Raw genomic sequence first — 19,757 nt, forward strand, 5'->3', positions numbered from 1 at the left:
ATGATTCAATCTCCTCCCACGACATGTGGGAATTATGAGAGCTACAACTCAAGGTGAGATTTTGGTGGGGACATAGTCAAACCATATCATTCTGCCCCTCGCCCCTCCCAAATCTCATGTCCTCACATTTTGAAACCAATCATGCCTTCCCAACAGTATCCCAAAGTCTTAATTCATTCCAGCATTAACCTGCCTATGAGCCTGTAAAATCAAAAGCAAGCTAATTACTTCCTAGATACAATGAGGGTACAGGCATTGCATAAATATACCCATGCCAATGGAAATAAATTGGCCAAAGTGAAGGGGCTATAGGCCCCATGCAAGTCTGAAATTCAATAAGGCAGTCATTAAGCCTCAAAGTTTCAAAATGATCTCCTTTGACTCCATGTCTCACATCCAGGTCACGATGATGCATGAGGTGGGCTCTCACAGCCATGGGCAGCTCCACCTCTGTGGCTTTACTGGGTACAGCCCCCCTCCTGGCTGTTTTCATGAGCAGGCATCAAGTGTCTGTGGCTTTTCCAGGTACATGTTGTAAGCTGTCAATGGATCTACCATTTTGGGGTCTGGAGGACAGTGGCCCTCTTCTCACAGCTCTACTAGGCAGTGCCCCATTGGGGACTCTGTATGAGGGGCTCTGACCCCACATTTCCCTTCTGCACTGCCCTAGCAGAGATACTCCATGAGGGCTCCTCCCCTGCAGCAAACTTCTGCCTGGACATTGAGGCATTTCCATACATCCTCTGAAATCTAGGTGAATGTTCCCAAACCTCAATTCTTGCCTTCTTTGAACCAGCAGGCCCAACACCATGTGTAAGCCACCAAGGCTTGGGCCTTGTACCCTCTGATATAATGGCTCAAGCTGTACCTTGGCGCCTTTCAGCCACTGCTGGAGATGAAGCAGCTGGGATGCAGAACACCATGTCCCAAGGCTGCACAGAGCAATGGGGCACTGGGTCTAGCCCAGGAAACCATTTTTTTCTCCTAAGTTTCCAGGCCTATGATGGGAGGGGCTGCCATAAAGGTCTCTGACAGGCCCTGGGAACATTTTCCCCATTGTCTTGGCAATTAACATTTGGCTCCTCTTTATTTATGCAAATTTCTGCAGCAAACTTGAATTTCTACCCAGGAAATGGGGTTTTCTTTTCTGTTGCATCAGCAGGCTGCAAATTTTCCAGACTTTCATGCACTGCTTCCTCTTGAATGTTTTGCTGCTTAGAAAATTTCCCCCCAGATACCTTAAATCATCTCTTTCAAGTTCAAAGTTCCACAAATATCTATGGAAGGGGCAAAATGCCACTAGTCTCTTTGGACAGCAAGAGTGACCTTTGCTCCAGTTCCCAACAAGTTCCCCATCTCCATCTTAAACCACCTCAGTCTAGACCTTATTGTTCATATTACTATCAGCATTTTGGTCAAAGTCATTCAATAAGCCCCTAGGAAATTCCAAACTTTCCCACATCTTCCTGTCTTCTTCTGAGCCCTCCAAACTTCTCCAACCTCTGCCTGTTACTCAGTTCCAAAGTTGCTTCCACATTTTTGGGTATCTTAATAGCAGTACCCTATTCTACTGGTACCAGTTTACTCTATTAGTCCATTTTCATACTGTTATGTAGAAATACCTGAGACTAGGTAATTTATAAAGAAAAAGAGGTTTAATGGATTCACAGTTCCACATGGCTGGGGAGATCTCACAATCATGGTAGAAGTCAAAGGGGGAGAAAAGGCACATCTTACATGGTGGCAGGCAAGAGAGCCTGTGCATGGGAACTGCCCTTTATAAAACTATCAGATCTTGTGAGACTTATTGGCTATCCCAAGAACAGCACTGGAAAAACTTGACCCATGATTCAGTTACCTCCCACTGGGTCCCCTCCATGACACTTGGGTATTATGGGAGCTATAATTCAATATTAAATTTAGGTAGGGACATAGCCAAACCATATTAACCATATAGCCTGGGTGTGTAGTAAGCTCTCTACTATCTAGGTTTGTCGAAGTCCACTCTACAATGATAGCACAAGGACAAAATCACCTAACAACACATTTCTTAGAACGTATTCTTGTCATTAAGCCACACATGACTATATCTATATTTTTCTGAAATCAGACATCTATATACCTATTTTCACTGTTTCATGACATTGAAAATGCATCTTTAAAAGGACTGCCTTTCATCAACTTACATGTCTTAAACATATAGAAAAGAGAAGGATCTTTTCACAATTCATATGAGTTTTAAAATTGTATTGAAGAGTGAAAACCCAACACATTAATTACTAGTTGACAATTATTTGTTTCCTGGAAAATTCCTCTGAGAACTTTAACAGTTTCAGACAAGAGGAAAAATAGGGTAAGACTGTTTCTCCCACAACTCTTGTCATTCAATTATTTCTACATAAAGACATTTAGTAAATAGTAAAGAGTGAGGACCTAAATCTATAGGAATCAGAAGAATGACCCAAATCATCCAAAAAAAAAAAAAAAAAAAAAAAAAGACTGTAGTGAACTGGAATAGACAGGAAATCCCAGTATTCTTTCCAGTGAGTCACTTTTTAATATTGAATACTAACGTTCTCTTGTTGTGAACCAAGTTAAGCCAATTTGACCATCTGCAAAGGGCCAACACCCTTGTGAAACCTGTAGCCTCTGGCCATGAGTCAGATGAGATATAAGAATGAAAGAAAGTCAGACAAAATTCTGCTGGAATGGAAACATTTATTAGCAAGTAGATACAAAAAGTCCTATACCACCTACTCTTGTAAGCTCTTGTCAGCCTGCTCTGCCTCCAGACTCTCTTAGAAGAATCTTGCATGACAGATTCACTCTGAGATGCCCAGTACTCTGAGGCAGTACCAACTCGCCTCAAATCTGAGCTCCAGCTCTATATGTGTAAGGCTGCTGGGCCTTTCTTTTTTAAGGGCTATGGTGCCTGTACACTCTTGCTAGTTAATTGCTTGGTTTGACAACTACTTATTTCAATAATATAAGATTATTTTCTAACAACCTTCCTACTGAGGAACATACTCTGGGATGGATGGGAAGTCCTTGTGTAGACTCTGTGATTATTAATTTCATGTGTCATTTTGGCTAACCTACGCTGTCCAGTGATTTGGTCAAATGCCTGTCTAGATGTTACTGTGAAGTTATTTTTTAGATGTGATTAACATTTATAATTAGTAGACTTTAAAGAAGATTATCCTCCATAAAGTGGGCGCGCCTCATCCAATCAATTGAAGACCTTAATAGTGAAGACTAAAGTTTCCTGAGGAAGAAGTAATTCTGTCACAACACTGCAACATAGAATCCCTCCTTGTCTGAATTTCAAATCTGCCCCCAAAATTTCAAACTTGTCAGCTCCCAGAATCATGTGAGCCAGTTCCTTAAAATCTCTCTCTCCTTCTCTCTCTCTCTCTCTTTCTCTCTCTCTCTCTCTCTCTCTCTCTCACACACACACACACACACACACACACACACAGTTTCTCTAAATAATCCAGATTAATTTAGATCCCAAAGGAGCACAGCCTTGATTTGGGTACTTCACATGCTAACTAACAGCCTCTAAAGTGTACTTTATTAAAGATAACTTATTTCACACACTTTCAACATAGTGTTAAAGTAAATGATCACAAAGACAATATACTACCTCATTGTGTGTGTTTCTTCCTTCATTGTACCTTCTATTTACTCTTTTGGCCTCGTTTCAAATTGAGAGCTAAGCAGATAGAGATAACTTACCTTCAGTGTATCTTTCCAGTTATGCTCATGTAGTTCTTGAAAGATTTACTCAAGAACTTGAAAGCTTACTACAGTAATAATAAGTATGTGAAGAGTATGTAAGGTGAATCTTTGGCTTTTAATGCAGAAGCTGCCATGTAATACAGCAGAGAGTAAGCTCTTCTAGGTGAAACTCTCCTCTGCCTATTATAGCATCTCATGAATGGCCTTGGAGTTGCCTCTCACTTTAGTGTGAGTCCTCAGAGCTACACTGATTACTGTAGAAAAAATAAGCCATGCTTGTTTATAATTATAGCTTCTGCCTCTACTCCCAGTATCAAAAGTAACGTACTCAGAAGCCAAAATGAGAATTAACTTTCCATTCGTTTCTGGTCCTGAACACTCATTGTTGTCACTCCACTGCAGCTCACTGGAAAACATCTAAACTAAAAGATAAATGGTTCCAAAGAAATATTTATTTAGGTGACTCTTTAAAAAGTGACATCTCCATGGAGTTTTGTGTCATTGCTTTTGAAAGCAGGACTATGCAAGTGAGAAAATTTTCAAACACTGCACTAAAGTCCACTATTTATCTACTACCTTTAAATATCAACATAGCTCAAAAATGTCACATGGAAAACCAATCCCAAAAGATGCCTCTAGAAAAATGAGTTATAGAATCAAGTTGATTTTAGAAATGCTTTCACTATACATGCCCCTACTCCCATCAGAAATGCACAAAGCAGAGACCATAGTGAAGGCCCTGTGAAACACTTCAGTTAAAAATCTGCTTATCTTTGTTAAACTTAGTGGTTTAAAAATATACTTTATAACAGAATACTTTGGAAAACTTTCCTTAACAATCCAGAAAGTGCTGAAACATACTTTGAAAAACGTTGACATAAACTATCCCAGACACAATGAGGTTAAAAAGAAAATTTTCCACATTAGGAGATTCTATAACTTCTCTGAAGAAGTCATCTCAGTGTCTGGCAGACAGAAAATCTTTTCTGTATCTGAGATAAATCTTCCATGCAGCATTTTAAATATTTCCTTCTGTTTAGAACTCAGGGAGAAGAAGAACAGCTGGTCACCATTTTCTATGTAAGAAATCATTATTCACTTAGAGACCTTTATTAGAATATCCATCTACATTCTTTGCCACAATGGGAATAAGTACAATGATTGAATCTTTATTTTTTTAATATTATTATTATTTTATAGATAGGGTCTCCCTATATTGTCCAGCTGGTCTCAAACTTTTGGCTTCAAGCAATCCTCCCACTTTGGCCTCCCAAGTCACTGAGATTACAAGTGTGAGCCACCATGCATAGCTAAGTCTTTCTTAGATATTCCTCTCTCATAAGTGTTAACTATCTTTGTTACCCTACTCAGAGCCATCTACTTTTTCCATTACCTTTTAAGTCAAACAGGCCATAAATTTACATATTCTACCAGAAATGTGGCCTGTATGTGGTGGGTACTATGATGCTTCCAGGTCATTGTGGAGCGATACCTCATGTGGGAGTTAAGTTCAAAAGTCAGCAAATGAAGCAAAATCATGTAGCATCAAAAGTACTCCTGAAACCCTATTAGAAAGGCTTGATGGTGGAGAGGAACAGGTCATATTTAAAGATGCCCCAAAGAAATACCTTGCCCTCCAGATCTGGAACACATGGCTGTATCAAATAAAATACAAGAATTGGCTTTCTTCTCAGAGGCTGTGTTTTATGAAAAATGCATATCTTTAAATACTAGAATCCTACTTATACCTTGAGGGCTCACAGGAACTAAAATTGACTGAGAGAAGGACAATTCCATATCTCTCACCTCCTGCTCTCTCCCAGGTTTGCCTTCACTAAGGGCAATAGCAACAAAGTTACCAACACTCTTTAAGTTGTTATTTTGTTCCCTCTCTTTCTCTTTTATTTTTGCATTTGATTAAAAAATGGATCTGGTATGTTGAATTTGTATAAACATTCATAGGATGCAATCACTCTGTGTCAAAATGTATTTTATTGTTATTGTAGCTTAATTTTAAAAATCTTTTCAGCATCTTCCAAGTACAAGGCAAGATGAATCATTACCAAGCACTCACTATATGTAAGGAGTAGATGGAAAGATGGTTATGACTCTACACTTACGCTTGGAGTTCATATCTTTTTTAAATTATACTTTAATTTCTGGGATACATGTGCAGAACGTGCAGGTTTATTACATAGGTCTACACGTGCCACAGCGGTTTGCTGCACCCATCAATCCTTCGTCTACATTAGGTATTTCTTCTAATGCTATCCTTCCCCTAGACCTCCAACCCCCGACAGGCCCTAGTGTATGATGTCACCCTCCCTGTGTCCATGTGTTCTCACTGTTCAGCTCCCACTTATGACTAACAATATGCGGTGTTTGGTTTTCTGTTCCTGTGTTGGTTTGCTGAGAATTATGGTTTCCAGCTTCATTTGATGGCGATATGCATAAACAAAACTAAAATCCAAATAGGACCATATTAAGTCCTATTAGTAAGTATTAATATCATATTAAGTATCATAACAGGATAGGAAGGGAAGAAATTAATTTTGCTCAAATCAAGGAAGAGTGTTGCAACAAGAAAGGACACTGGAATCAAGTCTCATAAAAAAAGTAGGATTTTACTAAATACAGGGGGGAGAGAGAGAGAGAGAGAGTGTGTGTGTGTGTGTGTGTGTGTGTCTGTAGATGTAAGGCAGGAGGGAGAAAAATTTTATGCCAATGGAGCAAAGAGAAGACAAGTAGCCTTGAAATGAAAGGTAAGAAAGAGCCCCAAACCTGGAACTTCTGTGTTGCTGGAAGGTTGGATAATGAAGGGAAATAACAAGAACTGAAACTGGAAAGATGGTTGGGGCTAACATGCGAAGGCCCTGAATGCTCTGCTAAGGAATATGGAATAGAAAACAAAGGAATTGTGACGATCTCTTGGCAGGGGAGTGGCATGTTTAGATTCTACTCATGGTGGAGTGGATGAAAGGCAAGTAGGGAAAACCAAGCTCCTCAAGGCAGCTAGTAGGGCTGAGTATTTTGTCTTATACTTTTCCACTGGGTTTTCTTTCTTTTTTTTTTTTTTTTTTTTTTGCTTCCTGCAGAGACATTGCCCTGCATATGTATGTTTCTCCCACTCCCATAAAATCTGTCTGTTTTCCTTGAATTCTTTGCCAGTTTTATGGTAAATTCAGTAATTTTTCATTTCCATCAAGTTCTCAGAACCACCATATGGTTCAGCACATACAGCTACATATGTAGCTGCTAACTGCAAGTAGTCATGATACTGAGACGCTGGTCTCTGTCTGTGAGAGACACAGAAAACATAAGGGGGAATCAATGACCAATGGAAATTGTGGACAAAACCCTTCCACCTCACTTCTGTGTGACTCTTCTTGAAAACTTTCCTATTCCGAGCAATAGTGCTCCCAGTAATATAGAACCACTAATGATTTATCCTCCCAACAAATACACATCTAATAGCAAATAAATGCCAGGTTCCATTCTATTGTGGGTTCTCTAGGATGCATTAACAAGGAAAAGAGAGAAAAATTCCCTGACAACAATCTAGCCGGGAAGGGAGATTGTTAGGGACTCAAAAATTAGCAATAAATATAGTAAGCCAATTTTTCATCATGTTACAAGGTGAGAAGTATAATGAAAAAAAACAGAGACAGAGCAGATAAGGAGTATCAGGAGGGTGGCGTGGGAAACCTGATCAACATCATTAACGATAATGAAAATGAAAATTACAATGACATGCCACTTCAAACCTGCTAGATTAGCTAAAATGAAAATGATTGATAATAGCACATATTGATTAGGATTTGGAGAAACTGCAACTATCCTACATTGCTGTGGAGATGTAACATAGATCAACCACTTTAGAAAATTGTCTCAGGCAAGAAATGATGGTGACTTGAAATAGGGTAACAGTGATGGAGGTTGAAAGACAGGATGTAGTTTCAAAAAGAGTCAAGAGGATTCATGATGGATTAAATGTATTAAGTAAGATAAATGGGATTCTATGGCAATCTACAATTTTTTATCTGAAAAACTAGAACAATTGGCATGGTAATTACCAGACAGAAAAGATTTCAGGAAGTACAGGTTTGGGTAGTGGGAATCAGAAGTTCAGTTCTGGACACAGAAAATTTGAGATACATATTTTATATCTAATAGGAGATGGAAGGTATGTAGTTAGATATGAATCAAGAGTTAAGGGGAGTAGTCTGAACCGAAGACATCAATGTTAAGACTGACACTGCATAGATGATATTTAAAGCCCCGAGACTACCCGAGATCCTGAGAGAGAGAGAGAGAGATCATTGAGAGGTTAGAAGTCCAAGTACCCTGGGATGCTATTATTTTGTGTTATTGTTGAATTTAGAATTCAGGAAAATGAGGATGCTACTGAAACAAGGTGTCCAGTGAGGCCCAAAGGAAACCTAGGTGGACAGTGAAGACAAGCGAAGGAAGTGTTTCAAGGAGAAAGGAAAAGTGAGCTGAGCCTAATGATCCTGAGGGGTCAAAAGGAGGCTGAGAATTAGCCACTGGATTTGAAAATGAGATGGTTGGTCACCTCAGTAAAGTCACTTTCATGGAGTGGACATAATTGGCTTGTTTCCCAAGTGCCAAAGTTATAACTAATGATTTGTGCTAGTTGTGAACGGAATGATGTGAAAGAAGATGGATGGATGGATGGATGGATGGATGGATGGATGGATGGATTTGGACAGATGTTCACCTCTACTAGGAAAAAAGCCTTCAAATCACCTTTCCAAGGGGGACTTCACTGCTTCATATCATGAGTAAAGGACATTGTTTTGGTCATTATAAGGCAAGTCAGGTCTTCTACTCCTAACCCATCCAAGACTCTCCATTTACAAGTACACCCATGATTGTAAAATGCATAATAATGAAAAAACCCAAGACACTATGTGAGACTGTAATGAAAACCAACACCAAATAAATTACTCATAAGTAAAAGTTAATGATGATGCTTCTTGTTGTGCAGGGAAACCACATTCAATGAAGTAGGCAATAGCAAACTATAAAAATAGATCCAATGGCATTAATTTTCCCAATCAAAATTATAGTGGCTATTTTCATGATTTATGTCACTATTTATTACAAATCGACATGGCTAGACCAGCTTAAATCAGCAAGAGTCATAAAGAAAATCCCTAGTGCATGTTCAGACTATGGTCCTCATGGGGTATAAATATTAACTGCTGGAGAAGAAAATGGAATAATCAACCTTTATATCTTTAATTCCCTTTATCACTAAGGTACAGACATTCCAATGGAGTGATTATTCTAATCATAATAGTCAACAGCAAATTAGTTCAATAATATATTGCTTACAAAGAGCTCAACCCTAATCTAAATTCCTAAATTACTGTTTTACACGATGTAATACATGCTTGAATTCATTCTTAGTGCATGTAGAATGGGTATAGGTGGAGGATATGATGGAGAAGTATGGAATAGGCCAAATTCTGTACCCAAATTCTCATTGTTATTCCCGCTAAAGGGCACAGTTTCTAGAGATGCAACATGAGCTGTTTTGTGATAAGTAAGAAGCTGAGCTTGAGGTCTTAAATTTCTAATGCTATGAAGAAATGATACAAATTAGAAACAATCCCTATAATCAACCTGCAACTGTTTTCAGAGAAAAGCTAACATATTTTAGTTCTTCGACCCAATCATGGACAATATCTTTTTTTTCCTACAAATAAAATGGCAAAGCTTTATTGAAACACAACAGAGAAGGCTTAATTACAGCATACACCATCTTCATGCATTTGAAATTTCAATATTTTTAAGGACAATGTTCCCCAAATTTATATTTAGATTCAATACGATTTCATTAAAAATACCAAAGGGTTTTTTTTTTTTTTTTTTTTTTGGTGAAATTGACAAGTTGATTCTAATATTTATATGTGCCAAGGGGAATTTAGTTTAACAGATATCATCATTTATAATAAATAATAATTCTTTAATATCTTATCAGTTTAGGAGTAGTTAAATTGATCAGAGAACAGAATAGAGAATCCAGGAAAAAATATGTATATTATATTTTAGTCTGCTTGTGATGTCATAACAAAATATCACAGACTATGTGGCTTACATAACATTTACTTCTCACAGTTCTGGAAACTGGAAATCCAAAATCAAGGTGTGACTAACTTGTTTCTGGTAAGGGCCTCTTCCTGGCTATCTTGTAACAATCAAACATCTACCATTTCAGTATCCAATTTATGTTAACCATTCTATTGATTTTTGAGGAGTTAAAAAAAAATGAGGAGACTGGCTCTTCATTTCTTTTCCCATTCCTGTACGTTTCTACCTTCATTGAGTACCACTCTAACCCTGACACTCTGCTTCAGCCATCGTCTCCCTCTAGCTCCTTAACTATGTCAGTCATGCTCCTTCTTCAGAGCACTGGCACTTTCCCTCCGCCAGTAATACTCTTCTCCACAAGTATCCCAATGACTCATTCCCACACTTCCTTCTGGACTTGTGCCAAGTGTCATCTTATTTGAGAGCCCTGTCTTGACATCTCCAAATCATTTATCAGCACTTAATTCTGAGACACATACATAGAGTTTTCTTCATTGATTATTCCCCTCCACTGTAATCCGAATTCATGAGGCTAGAATCTTTATTTTACCCAATGCTCTTATCCCAGAAATTATAGTAGTACCTAGCCCATAGCAGGCTCACAATAAATATTAAGTGAAGGAAAGAGAGGGAAAGACTTTATGGGTCAAGGCGAATCTGATAGGATTGAGAATGAAAGAAACATTTTGTCTAATCTTCAAGACTCTATGTATGTGCTTTCTCATCCAATAAAAGACGGTCTTTCTGGTAGTGAATTCCCCACCTTCTCAAAAATTTTAAGGATTATAAAATAAATCTAACCCAATACACTAAATGCAGTGTACATATTACTGAAAAATACCTAGATCAACAGACTTGTTCTTATTTTGCTGACAGTTTTGCATATATTTCACTCTTTTTTTTTAAAACAGAGGAATGTCCATAAGGCAGAACCTTCATTTTCCTAGAAGTTTAGCCCTATGGATGATAAAAAATAGAGCTCTTAAAATCATTGTCTTAATAACTAGTCACTGCACATGAAAAATAGAATTGTCAGAAATAACAATTGAGGCAAAAAGCAACCTGCTGCCAGAGGTTACTAACTAGCAGGAGAATCTGACATTTCAGCGCTGATTCTCATCTCTCTTTCAATGTATAAATAAACCATGAAAGAGAGAGACTCGGCCACAAAAACATGTGAGAGAAGCCAAACCTCTGTCTCCAACCTTTGAAAAAACAAAATATAGAGAATGTAAGTTGCCTCCAAGGATTGCCTGAAGCATTAGTTAATGTCTGCAAAAACATTTCAGGACGAAAGCCACCATGGAAGGGCTAAATCTTACCATCTCAACAATGAATACTTTTCTTTATTTTTGTGTGTGTGTTTTTGTTTTTTTGTTGTTGTTATTGTTGTTTTGTTTTTTTGAGTCAGAGTCTCACTCTGTCACCCAGGCTGGAGTGCAGTGGCGCAATCTCGGCTCACTGCAACCTCTGCCTCCGGGGTTCAAGCGATTCTTGAGTCTCAGACTCCCATGTAGCTGGGATTACAGGTGCGCACCACCAGGACCAGCTAATTTTTTTGTATTTTTAATAGGAACAGGATTTCACTATGTTGACTAGGTTGGTCTCGAACTCTTGACCTCAAGTGATCCACTTGGCCTCGGCCTCCCAAAGTACTGGGATTCAGGTATGAGCCATTGAACCCAGCCACTTTGCTTTATTTTTAAACACTTCATTAGAAATTCTTTTAAAAAGATTCCACCAAAAGCAAAGCCTTATTGCCTTCCAGTGAGAAATTTCCATTCAGTCACCATGGTAACAAAGACACTCTGGGGAGGGCAAAGTGTGTCTTAATGTGAGTCTGCTGCCATCATGAAGTTCCATATTTAACACACCTGACCGAGATGACAGCCTGTGGGGACTCACCACTTTACTTAATTAGCTGGAGGGAGTCAAGGAAACCACTTATGGCATAGCAGTCCAGTTTTCCACTCTATGTGTTCCTCAGGTTCATTATAATATAGCAGATGTACCAAACCAGGAGCTCAAGTCAGATGCTAACAATCCATATTTATTCCCAACATTTCAAGATGTTGTTGCGTGTTCGTTTCCCTAAAGCAGCATTTTTCAAAGTGTGGCTTCTCTACTCTCAGCATCATTAAAATCCAGGAATGTGTTAGAAATGCATATTTTCAAGGGTCACCCCAGATTTACAGAACTGGAAACTTTGGGAGTGGAGTCCCCATGATCTGCTATAACAAACCCTACAGATGATTCTGATGCACCACTTAAGTTATGTTTAGCTTACATCAGAAAGAAAAGATCTGGCTATCCAAATCCAACTGAACAGATAGTTGATGTTGCTAATTTATATATTTGTTTATCAAATGTATATTGAGTGCCTGTCATGTGGTAAGCTTGCACTAGAGGCTGGAGATTTAGTAGTGAACAAAACACACAGACCTTGACCTCACGGATCTTCTATTCTAGTTGAAAGAGACAAACAGTAGACAAGATACACAAATCATATGATATTTCAGAAAATGATAAGTGTTATTGAAGAAAGAAAAGCATGAAAAGAAGATGGGTATTTTGGAAGAAGAAACATGAATGCATTTTAAATAAAATGGCCAGGGTCTGCATTACCAGGAAAATTAAATTTGAGCTTTGGGTTGTATAACTAATTAGTATGACAGAGTTTATTAAAGGATGGGTTTTTCGCACTATTTAAAAAAGCCAATTTATAAATAGATTTATAGAAGTATTTACATTATGGTTCCATTTAAGTATGGATGTTCTAAGTACTTTACAAAACTTTCAGAAATAAATATTGTTTTATTCAAATCTTAGTTCTAAATTTATCCCTGCTCTTGCTCTATTTGTATGTTCAACTTTATTTGTATACTTGAAATTATGTTATTTATCATTTTATTAAGTCAAATATTTAACTTAAAAGTTAGACAACTGCAAAATAATGCATATATATTAATTTCAAAGTTTTGATCTAATTTTCCTTGAGTTGATAATAAACAGACAAAGAATGCTATAGTGAAAGTAACCCTTTAACCACTGATAGAGCCTTTTAACATAGGGGTTACCTATCAGTGAGAGCCAAAAGAGAAAAAGTTTTGTAGTTAGGAAAGTAGACTCCATTTAGACCCAGACCCCTAGGGAAAATGTTGAAGAGTTGTTCTGGAATGAATGTGTCCCACCAAAATCCAATGTGTCTTAAATCCCAGTGTGATTCATAATGGGAAACAGGGCCTTTCAGGAGGTGATTAAGGTGAACTAAGGCCACAGGACACTAATCCAATATGACTGATGTCTCTATATGAAGAGAAAGAGACACAGAAGTGTGTCACATAGAGAAAAATTTATGTGAGGACACAGCAAGAAGGTGGTCATCTACAAGCTAGGAGGAGAGGCCTCACGAGAAACCAACCCTGCTGCCATATTGAACTTAAATGTTTGGACTCCAGAACTGTGAGAAAATTAATTCCTGGTGTGGCATTGTTATGGCAGCCCAAGCTGACTAATACATGACCATAAACATCTCTTTTTACATGTAGAGAGAGTTCATTTGCATTTAGAGAAAATCTCCTTGAATGCTGCTAAGCATTGCAGACTTCACCAGGTCATCATGACCAACAGAAGGATGGTGGCAAAGCCCACTGGTCCTGTTTGGCACCTTGCAGAGGGATACTAATGGCCTGCTGGTAGTACCATGCAGTCGGGGTAAAAGTAACCACAAGTTGAAGGCCAGGAGGTAGGAATAAGAAAGAGAATAATTAAAACACAACTCATAATCACCTCATTTATATTAAATAACATTTCCGGAGCTGATAATATTATCATGAAAGGGAAGATAAGGAAAGATAGAATTTATTAAATATATTCATTTAAATTTATGAATTTATTTATAAATTTATCACTTTTTGGTACATCTACTAGTTACTATGTTAGGTATTGACTTCAATAGAACACTAAAAGAAGACATAGGGTTTTTAAAAACACATATTAAATACTTTGTTTACAAGCAAATATGTTATAAAGATAATTGCTAAAAGATAAAAAGTTCTATAAGAGCATATGATGGGGTCAAACCTTGATCAGATAAAGCTTCCCTAAGAAAGAGACATTTGAGCTGAGCAGTGAAAGGACATTCTAACTAGAGAGAATGAATTCTGATGTGGGCAAAGTAGAGAAAGCTCCTTGTGAGATGAGATGGAAGAATCAGCCACAATAGATCATGCAGTTGTAGATGAAGATAAATGTTTGAGGCTTTGTCCAAAGAGCAGCTGGAAACCACAGAAGGAGCATGGTGGTGGTGGTTTGGGCAGTGGTGTTGAAGGGAACTGATACGATTGAATGGGCATGATTTTATGTGAATAATAGTGACTCTAGGTGAAGAATGTGTAGAAAGAGGCAGAAGTAGACACAGGAGCAAAGGTAACTTGGACTAGAGATGGGGCAAGGAGGAGAGGTGGGCTATCAGTGTGTGTGGTTAATGTAAAACAGGAAAATGTGAATTAAACCTGTGAGAAATTTTAGTGGGAAAATATGTAAATGGAGTCAAAAGGCACCATGGTACTCAGAAAGCAGGAAGAGAGGTTCAGAAAAGAGAACGAACTGATAGTGCTAAGTGATGTGTCACTCTGAGAGATGTCTTAAGTACAGTAGTTTCAACATGAGATGCTTCGGAGATGAAAGTGCCATAACTTATGCAAGCTGGGCTAAGCATCTCCCTAAGAACAAAATGGTGACCTTCGGGGAAAGGAGACTAAACTTATATGATAAGGAGGGTAGGCTAATGGGAGCAGGATTAACCTATTGGGTCATCCGTGGCAGTAGAAGCCGGCGGCACCCCTTGAAGTTCCCACTAAGTCCAGGTTCACATGTTTCCTTGACATTATGTGCTTTATCCAAATGGCCCACCTGGTGGAATAATCTGCACCTCTGGGTTGTCACTTCTGACCTGGGTTCCTCTATCACCCATCCCACTATAATTCTTCTCCCCACTGGCCTCTAAGTTTCCCATAATGTGCTATCTATTTGGCTGCTGGAAACAGCCATTGTAATTAGAAAAAGCTAAGGAGAGATTAGTGGGCTTTTTATGGTCACTTGAATAGTATCTGGAATACTGAAATTGAAAACTCAACTGAATTTTTAAAAAATTCCAAATGGGGCAGTATGGGAAGGGGGATAAAACCCACACACGGCATAGCTGGCCTTCAGAAGCAAGTTATCAACTCCTCACATCACTGGTAAGAAAGGACAAATGAGCCCAGAGGCAGAGGTTGATGGATGCCAGGGGTAGCTTGAAGTGCTTGTCTCATTTCTGTCTTCTGCCTATGATTAGGCACTAAGGTGAAGTGGAGGACATTCTAAGAGTCCCCACCTCATCCCCTTTGCAGCTGGAAAGATATTAAATATCTATATTTAATTTTGATCAGTTGGGACAAGCTTCGTAAGCATCTGTGGTAAGCTAAGAAGTACTATGCCCTATGAGGAATGTAGAGATTAATTAGACAAATCTCTTGCCCTCAAAGAACATACGAGTCAATGGTAAAAAATAAGAATGTTCAGCAAATAAAAAGGCAGAGTGTAAAAACAGGTCAATTTTCATCTAACAGAGATTCTTTGGGAGGGATTCCTGAATTGGGAAATATGTCAGACCAGATTATTCTAACTTACCTTTCACACTTAACAATCAATTTATCTATGAAACAGCTTCACACATAGCTATAGATATGGATCATTACTCTCAGCTCTTCCCACCTGATCTCCTCTCATTTTCTCCTAGCCCTCTGGGGTGGGCAACGGAAAATCATCAATGATTATTAGGGTAGGAATCAATGCATTGGATTATTCACTCCCCCATCCTCAAAGGCTAAGAGTTAAATGAACTGAAGGATGCAGAAGGTGAGGATATTTCAGTAGTGTTTCTCACTGTGGTATTATTCTTTATAAAAATATTAATGTACACATAATGCAGTATATACTGATTCCAGTTTTTTATTATTATTTTTACATCTTACGTTTTTTTAGACTTGGCCCTGTGTTTTCCTCACTGACTCAAGGGTCACTCTTGGCTTGTTTTTGTACAGACTATCTAGACCAATATTATGTGTCTACCAGTTAATTCAAGATTCCTTGTGACTTCGCATTAAAATGTACAAAGATAAGGGTTGAACCACAACAAACTCTCAGGAAAACCACATAGTTTTGTCATTAAGTCATAACCTGAATCCAAAAATTGGGTTTTTTTAAACAGTAATCTCCCCTTCTTCAAATAATAGATCAAGAGTAATGGCTACTGAATTTGTTAGGTTAAAAAACTTATGGAGGATTTATAATAGATGGGTAAGGCTGACAACACCTGAATCCAATGATCAATAATAACATTACAAAAAGTGACACAGACAACCAGATATGTGCCTCCTGGTAGGAGTTCAGAATAGCATCTAGGGAGTAGTCTTGCCTACTCTTGCCAGAAGACTGTGGTCAAGCCTCCTGATCTGCATAGCAGACTGCAAGAAATACAGGACACCAAACAAGATGTTAAATAAAACCATGAGAATACAACAGCAAAATTTAGACTGGAAAATCTATAGAAATAAATGACCCATTTCTCCAACAACTATATTGTAACGGGGGAAAAAAAAAAGAGTGAGAGCGAAGGGAACCTATAATTACAAGAGAATTAAGTGACATATAGACCAAGATACAGATCTCATTTAAATCCTGATTTGAATCTATAAAAACTATATGAGACTTTAGTTGGATATTTGATGAAGTTAATAATCTCAATTTTTTAAGATGTACTAGTGGCATATGGATTACATTTTTAATGAAATCCTTATAATTCAGAGATCATGCTAAATACTTATACATGAAACAACTTAAATGTCTGAAATTTGCTTCAAAATAACTCAACGTGTGAGAAAGGAAGAAATAGGTAGGAGTATAGAGAAAACAAGATTGGTCATGAGTTGATAATTCTTGAAGCGAAGTATTGGAGTACTTGGAGGCTTACTATGCTGCTCTTTTGTTTGTTTGTTTGTTTATGTTTGAAATTATCTATAATAAAAACTATCCAAAGGAAAAAAAAACATTAGGGAGAAAAGGGGAAGAGAGATACAGATATACTATGAGAAATCAGGAATATGCCTTTATCCAAATGGATGTCCCTTTTCAATGCATGTATATTGTGCTGAGAAAATTCAAGACACAACCTACCTTTCAGTGCATTTGATGTCGGATTAATGTTGCTTAAAAACTCTTTCAGTACTATTTAAAATACGATCACAACATTTGGAAAATTTTGGAAATTTAAACAGAAAGAAACTGCAGTGTTTAATTTTATGTGTCAACTTGACTGGGCTAAGGGACACCAAGATATTTGGGGAAACATTATTTCTTACTGTTTTTGTCAGGGTGTTTCTGAAAAGTATTAGCATTTCTATCAGTAGACTGAGTAAAAAAGATCTGCTGTCACCAACATAGGTGGGCAAGAACCAATTCGTTGAGGAAAATCTGTTGAGACATTGTTTTCCTGATGATCTCAGGAATTTGAGTCACTTAAAAAGCCAGAAGACCTGGGTTCTGTTCTGGCTAGTTCTTTATCACCTCTGGGCTCCTATCCAAATACAGCAAAAAGGCAGAGCAAGGGCGTATTCTCTCTCTCTCTTTTGGAGCTGGCACATCCATTTCTTCCCGCCCTTGAACATCAGTGCTCCTGGTTCTTGGGTTTTCGGACTCCAGCATTTCTACCAACCACCCTCTCGGGGAGGGAAACCCTTTGTTTCTAGACAAATCCTATAGAAACTCTTTGTTTCTATGAAGACACAGTAGGTTGATCTATTTAATAAGCTTGCTGCTTGAATTACACCACTGACTTTCCTGGTTCTCCAGCTTGCAAATGGCATATTGTGGGGCTTCTCAGCCTCCAAAATGGTATCAGCCAATTTGCATGATAAATGTCCTCTTACATGTCTCTCTATATATCCTGTAGGTTCTTTTTCTCTAGAGAAGCCTGACTAATACAGAAACCATTTGGAATCACTCCAAGAGTGAATTACATTTCAGGGGGTCTATTTGAACTAGCTGCAATCAGCAACTCAAGTATTTCTTTTTAACTCATTTCCTATGAATTACATTTCAAACTAATCAACTTGTTTATTTCTGCTAAAATTTCAGAAACTAAGTGATTAGCTTAAAATTTCTGTCCTGCCCAGTCTTTTTTTTTTTTTTTTTCTTTTTTCTTAAAAGCAATTTTCTACCACAAATTCTGCTAAGGTGAAGAAAGCCATTAAAGTATATTGCCTACAAAATAGTAATATACAGCAAAAATAATCCAGGAATTAAGGATAAACAATTTAGTCATGCATTTTCATTGGTTAGTCAGAAAAAAAAACTAAAGAAATTCACAACAAAAATACATGAAAGGAAAAGGGAAGATGAAACTGTGGGACAGCTGGCATTCATCCACTGGCACTTAATTAAATTGTCTGGCCCCCTTAAATTCAAATCATTTTAATCAAGAAAATAAACATTAAAAATCTAGAATGAATTAAGTTCAAAAAGATAATCAGAGCTCTGTTGTTTTGCCTTTGAGAAAACTTTTCAGTGAAGAAATAACAGAATCCAAATATTTCCTTGTCGTATGAATATGCCTGTGATAGGTACATATGCAAATATATTTTAAAACATTTAAGCAGTAATTGTTTGTTATATATAAGAATATTGCTGCTCAAAATTAAAAGATCCATCTGATTCTTTCACTTATAAACCCTTTGTTTCTGTAAAGACATAGTAGTTTGATCTATTTTATAAGCTTGCTTCTTTGTGGGGAAGCACATTGTCTATTTTGTCAAGGACACCAGCTTCAATTTCAAATAGCTTTAAGACCAGCATGCAGTGACTCACCCAGCCCCAGCTCCTTCTGCTCTGCTCACCAGGCACTGGCGATCTGACCTGCCTGTCTAGGCTGCCCTCTATTTTTGCCCTCACCACTCCAAGTGTTAGCACAGATGCTTTAAAGACCCTCCAGATCCCACCTGGCACCAGCTACAACAGGTTGATGCAGGTCTCACTTGCCTTCTGCTCATGAACATCCTTGGCAACTCATTCACTTGTCAGTAACCTTCTCCAAGACCAACCAAAAAAAGTTAGTATCAGCACTTTTCTTCTCAATAAAACCACAATTCCCATGTAAATTCAGTAGATGTGCAGAACCTGCCTTATGCTTACACTCAACAGTGAAAACTGCCCCACCTCCACACACACACACACACATTCACAACGCATGGCTGGATGGTTTATGTGTCACCAACACCAAGTATCAGTGAAGTTCAAGAACTGAAAGATGGATAAAGAATGTAAGAATACCAAACCTGTCAATTATCTAGACAAAATGTAGACAGATGGAAGGGAGGGACAGGGACAGACCTGGCAGAGGCCACTAAATAAAAAAGGCTTTATATTATGAACAAACGTGACATTTCTGGAGAACAATAAAATTACAGTTCAGCTGTGTACTATATAGGAGAAATAATTATGAAATAAGGTTGGAGAGATGGCCATTTGTAGCAGGCTCTAGAGAACCTTAAATTCCAGGTGGTATAATAAAACATGTTTTTGCAGTTGACTTTAGAGGGGATTTTGAATAGACAAGGAGATCTGGCAAAATCAATGGGATAGGAAGATTGATTTGGGATGAAACTTACTAGTAGAGCAGAAAATAGTGATGGTCTTGATGCAGGCAGACAGTGGTAGCAGAAGGAAGAAAGAGAAGAAAGGCTGCTTCAAGGCAACAAAGCAAAACATAGCCAGGACTCTGATCCTAATGTACAAGAAGGAAAGGGAATTGTTGAAGATGACTCCAGTTTCTAATTTAGGTGAGTGGAAATTGGTAGTGC

This window comes from Chlorocebus sabaeus, chromosome 11 (assembly GCF_047675955.1).
Source record: "Chlorocebus sabaeus isolate Y175 chromosome 11, mChlSab1.0.hap1, whole genome shotgun sequence".
Lineage (NCBI taxonomy): Eukaryota > Metazoa > Chordata > Mammalia > Primates > Cercopithecidae > Chlorocebus > Chlorocebus sabaeus.